Source organism: Lygodium microphyllum, chromosome 13 (assembly GCF_053477565.2).
Source record: "Lygodium microphyllum isolate KBCC chromosome 13, Lygodium_microphyllum_v1.1.10, whole genome shotgun sequence".
Taxonomy (NCBI): Eukaryota; Viridiplantae; Streptophyta; class Polypodiopsida; order Schizaeales; family Lygodiaceae; genus Lygodium; species Lygodium microphyllum.
In genome coordinates this window covers 37,485,388-37,491,387 of record NC_141147.1, presented here as the reverse complement: position 1 = coordinate 37,491,387, position 6,000 = coordinate 37,485,388, and positions in this window count along the sequence as shown.

Genomic DNA, 6,000 nt, shown 5'->3' with positions numbered 1-6,000 from the left:
AAGCGGCTCGTCGTTATATATTGTCTACACTTTCTGACTCACTTATGTTGGATGTCTTTCATCTGGAAACCTCTCATGCTATTTGGGAGTATCTTATCTCAACGTTTGAGAAGAAATCGGTCACCGAAATTTTATATCTCCAAACTTGTTTGAAGAATCTTCAATATAAGGTTGGTACTTCTATGCACTCTCATATCGAGGCTTTTAAAGACATTATCAATCAGCTTGGTGTTGTCGGCGCTCCTGTTGCTAAAAATCAGATTGTTACTCAACTTCTTTATACCATCAAAGATCCTTTATATGACAATATCATCATTATTTTGTCTAACAAGGATGATTTCCACTTTGACAAAGCATGTATATCTCTTATTGAATATTCTCAACGTCATGAGCTGGAAAAATCTGATCCTGTTTTGGTCACTCGCGAACAAAGGGATTTTGATGCTGCTTTTGTTGCTCGCAAGCGTCCTGCTTCACGTTTTCAGTAGGGTGGACGCCCTAATCTAGGTAGTAGATCTTCTCTCTTGCTTATCCTAACAAACATTATTCTTATTGTGATAAGAAAGGTCAAGTGGCTTCTGATTGCTGGGCACGTCAATATGATGAGGAGCATGGAGTTACTACAAAGCAACCTCGCTCGTCCAAAAGTTTTCCTCCTTGTGATTATTGTGCACATACAGATCATCCATCTCGCCGTTGTTATAAACGCAGATATGATGAAGAACGTTCTCGAGCTTATATTGTTCAACAAACTATAATTGATGATGATCATACTCATCGGGAGCTCAATTTCGTCCATTATGATATCTCTCCAGAAAAGATACTTCATGTTCATGATGGTTCTCTATTCATCGTTGATTCAGGTGCCACTGGAAACATGACATACCAATCGCAGTGGCTTCACAATTATCATTCTCTTCCTGTTAAGAAGTTTGTTTACCTTGCAGATGATACGACTTGTCAAGTCAAAGGAGTGGGTGATTTATATCTGGGGACTATTTCATCCACTAGAATATTAAGAGGAGTTCTTCATGTTCCAGATTTGCAAAGAAATCTTCTTTCTGTTGCTCGTCTAGTTGATCTTGGTTTGTTTGTTGGCTTTGATCATAATCAATGGCGTATAGAGAAAGACGGGCATACTATAGCAGTGGCTCCTCGACATGGTAATCTATTTGAGCTATCATTGAACGATACAGTTGCAAATGTTGTTACTGCCTCAAGAGATGCAGATTGCAAATTATGGCATCAACGATTTGCACACTCCGATTTTGCCAAAATTCTTGATCTTCATCGTCATGGTCTTGTGCAAGGTATGGATCTTAAATCTCATCCACGTATGGGAATATGTGAGTATTGTGCACTTGGAAAACACCATCGTTCGCCTTTCCACACTTCTACTTCATCACATTCCTGTGCTCTCTTGGATTTGGTTCATACCGATATTTGCAGTCTTTTTCCTACCTCAAAGTCTCAATATCGATATTTTATAACTTTCATTGATGATTTCTCATGGTATACACATGTCTATCTTCTTCGACATAAGTCTGAGGCTTTACCTATATTTAAACAATACAAGATAAGTGTGGAGCTTCAAACTGGATTCTCTATAAAGACGCTTCGCAGTGACAATGGCGGTGAATATGTATCCAATCTATTTGATGACTTCTGTAAGGATCAAGGTATTCATCATGAGTTTACAGTTCCTTATTCTCCTCAGCAAAATGGTGTTGTTGAGCGCAAAAATCGCACGATTCTTAATGCTATACGTTGCATGCTTATACACTCTGGTTTGTCTCGAAAGTTTTGGACTGAAGCACTTCTAACAGCTGTTTTTATTCAAAATCATCTTCCAACTACTGCACCTGCTGGTAAAACTCCTATAACAACTTGGACAGGGAAGACACCTTTAGTCTCTCACTTTCACACATTTGGCTGCATTGCTTATATTCATGTGCCCAAGGACACTCGACATAAGTTGGATCCTCCAGGTTTGAAGGTTATTTTTCTTGGTTATTCAGATCATTCCAAAGGTTACAAATTTTATGATCCTTCTTCTCAAAAGGTTATCATTAGTCGTGATGCTATATTTGATGAGAAGAATATGGGTGGCACATGGTCGTCAGATGTTTCAGATGATACACAGTCTTTTCTTAGTGCATTTCCTTACTTGCTTTGTGATTCTACTAATTCTGATGATCATAAACCTCCTTCACCTCCAAAGAAGATTGATGAAAATTTGGAGATCTATGTTGATCTTCCTATTGAGATAGAGCATGGATTCTATTCTATTGAATATGATGTCTTTGATGATGCTATGTTTGTCCAAGAGGATCCAATATCGTATATGGAAGCCATCAATTCGTCTCAAAGGGATCAATGGCAAGAAGCTATGCAAGCTGAGTACGATTCTTTAATCTCCAAAGGTACATGGATTCTTACTGAACTCCCCCCAAATCGTGTTCCTATCAAATGTAAATGGGTTTATAAAACCAAGACCAAAGCTGATGGCTCATTTGATAAGTTCAAAGCATGACTTGTTGCAAAAGGTTACTCACAGGTTGCAGGAGTAGATTATCAAGAAACATTTTCTCCTGTTGTGCGCTCCACAACTATTTGTATGATTTTGGCTTTTGCAACACTATTTGATCTAGAAATTCACCAAATGGATGTTAAAACGGCTTTTCTCAATGGAGATCTTGAAGAAGAAATCTATATGGAGCAACCTGAAGGTTTTATGATTGTAGGAAAGGAGCATCTTGTATGCCAGCTTCATCGTGCATTATATGGATTGAAGCAAGCCTCTCGTGCTTGGTATATTAAGATTGATCAATTCCTCACATCTAAAGGTTTTGTTGCATGTTTTGCTGACCCAAATCTTTACATCAAAAGGGAGGACAAATATTTTATTATTCTTGCTCTATATGTTGATGATACTATTCTTGTGTCAAATAATATTGTTTTTTTGGATGCTATGAAGAAGCTTTTATCGACTGCATTTGAAATGGTGGATCTTGGTGAGATACATTCTTGTTTGGGTATTCAAGTTCAACGACACCAACAACAAGGCATTCTTCTTCTTCGCCAGACAAAGTTTATTAATGATATTGTTAATAAGTTTGGGTTGACAAATGCGCACTCTGCCAATACTCCCATTCTTTCAAGCTCTACCAAGGGTACATCTACAACACACAATGAAAAATCAGCCATTCATCAACCTTTTGCTAATCTTGTTGGTTGTCTTCAATTTATTGGTTTAAACACAAGACCTGATATTTTATTTGCAGCTAATTTTTTGGGACAGTATCTTTCTTCCCCTTCCACTATTCATTGGAGTGCTGCAAAACGTATTCTTAAGTACCTCAAGGGTACTAAGGAATTTGGTCTTATTTATCGTCATCGAGAGGATTCTTCTTTATCTTCTTCAACTTCTCTTGACCTTATTGGATATATAGACGCTGATTGGGCAAGTTCACACTTATCCATGCGATCTACAAGTGGGAATTGTTTCTTTATAAATGGATGTTTGGTTTCTTGGCCCAGCAAGAAACAACGATGTGTTGCGGTTTCTACAACTGAAGCTGAATATGTTGCTGCATCATTAGCAGCTCGCAAGCTAGTTTGGCTTCGACAACTACTTGCAGATTTGGGACATCCTTCATCATCTAGTACACCTCTTCGATGCGATAACCAAAGTGCTATTAGTCTTACCAAAGACTATATACAACATAGTAAATCAAAGCATATTGCTATTCATTATCATTATGTTCGACATGAAGTCAAGAAAGGTTCCATTATGGTGGAGCATTGTCCCAGTGATCAAATGGTTGCAGACATCTTCACAAAAGCTCTTAATGAAGCTCGCTTTAGCTCATTAAGACATGCACTTGGTATTGTTCCAAGTTCTTGTCTCACTGATTGAGGCATGTATCATTGTATTCAAGAAAACTTTATAGTAAATCATTTTTGTATGGTAGGTATGTGTAGGGACTCGAGTTTTTCCCTTATTCTCCCCAAGGGTTTTTTCACTCGCAGCCAGAGACCTTTGTTTGAGTGGGGATGTTACAACTATATATATTATCTCTCACTTGACTTGGGTCTCACCTATATATACTAACTCTACATCAATATGAATCATTCTTTGGGAGCATGTCTTGTGTATCTCTCTCGTACTCTCTCTCTCTCTCTCAACAGTCGTAACGTAGACCAAATGGAAAATGATAAAGGCTATGATGTTCAAGATCGCGAGGCGTATCTTAATCAACGTGTCCCATGTCCTTGCTCTCAATGTAAGCTGGCAATTAGACAAAAATGTCAACTGTCTATAGAACACATATGACGCTTCCTCCAGTTTCAATCAGAAATCATTGATTAGACAATCTCAGATTTTGATCAGACGGTAAGAAAAGTGTATATCAATCATGCATTGTATTCGCAAACTAATTGAATATCATGTATAAAAACATTGGATGTGGCCGTAAAATTTTTTATAGGGAGGTGACCTCTCATCCCAAGGAGGAGTGTACCCTTTGCTACCAGTTAGAAGAGTTCATGGACGTGCGATGGATGGAGTGCCTGAGATAATCCACCACTTGGAAGGCACTATCCAATATATACTATCAATACCAGATGAGACAAGCAGCCTTCCAGACTTTCGTAGAATCTTGGAGCCTGAGATGGAGGCAATGATCAATGCATTGATGCCCATGGATGTCGAGACATCCGATCTTCTTAAAGAGGAAGCATCTATACCATTATATGATGGGTGCCGAATATCTTGTCTGAAGAAACTGCTTGCACTCCTAAGTGTGCAAGCAAAATACGGGTGGAGCGATACGAGTATGATCGAGTTGTTCAGGTACTTTCTACATATGCTTTGTTGATTTCTTTTCGACAGCATCATAAAAAATAATTATTCTTTTTCAATGTGTTTTAAGATTTCTTTTCAGGTTACTAAAGCATCATATATTGCAACTTGCAAGTACCATGCATGAGTCTCATGATGATGCACGACATGTTTTACCAAAGCTTGGCATGGACTACAACAGTATCCATGTATGTATCAATGATTGCATACTATTTCGAGGAAAATACGAGACTATGGAGACATTTTCAAAGTGTGGTGCTCACAATTATCGACAGGACTTGCAAGGGCAAACCATGCCTCAAAAAGTTCTTAGACACTTTTTTCTTATCCCTCGTATACATCACATGTTTCATACGTCCAGCATGGTGAGCTTGATAGCATGGCATGCACAGAATAGATCCACAGATCGAGTCCAACGAATATCAGTGGATTCACACGCATGGAGTCACATTGAATCTACCTTTCGAGGTTTTGCTTGAGAGCCAAGGAATCTTCGACTTGGTCTTGCTATGGATGGCATGAACCCATTCGGCTTGCGCTCAACTTCTTACAATGTGTGGGCCTGTAGTCCTTATTAACTACAACATCCCTCCATGGCTTTCTACGAAGAAAGGACACCTTATCCTTAGCTTGCTTGTTCCTGGCTGCTACAAAGTCAACAATATGGACATGTATCTTTGTCCATTACTCCATGAGCTTAAGATTTTGTGGCAGGAGGGGGTTGCCGTGGAAGATATGAGCAAGCGCGATGGTCAATGGTCTGCCAATATACGAGCTATTCTCATGTGAACCATGCATGACTTTCTAGGATTTGGGGAGTGCTCAGGTAAATAGGCTTTTGTTCTTATTGGTAATATCTATCATAGCTTGTTCAAGTTTATATTCACTGGATAGAGATGTAGGAAGGGGTCTGGTTACCTCATGTTATCATGCATGTCCATTGTGTAGACTCCCCAAGGTCACGAACCATGAAGAAGATGGTATATCAAGGACACACTTATTTCTTGTCGGAGGTTCATGAATTAAGGGAAGGTTTTCTTGGATGACCTCCAACACGAATGAATGCCCAAAACTGATACAAGCTGAAAATGGTCCACACAGAGTCACATCCAAACAGAATGTGAGGGTTCTTAGTT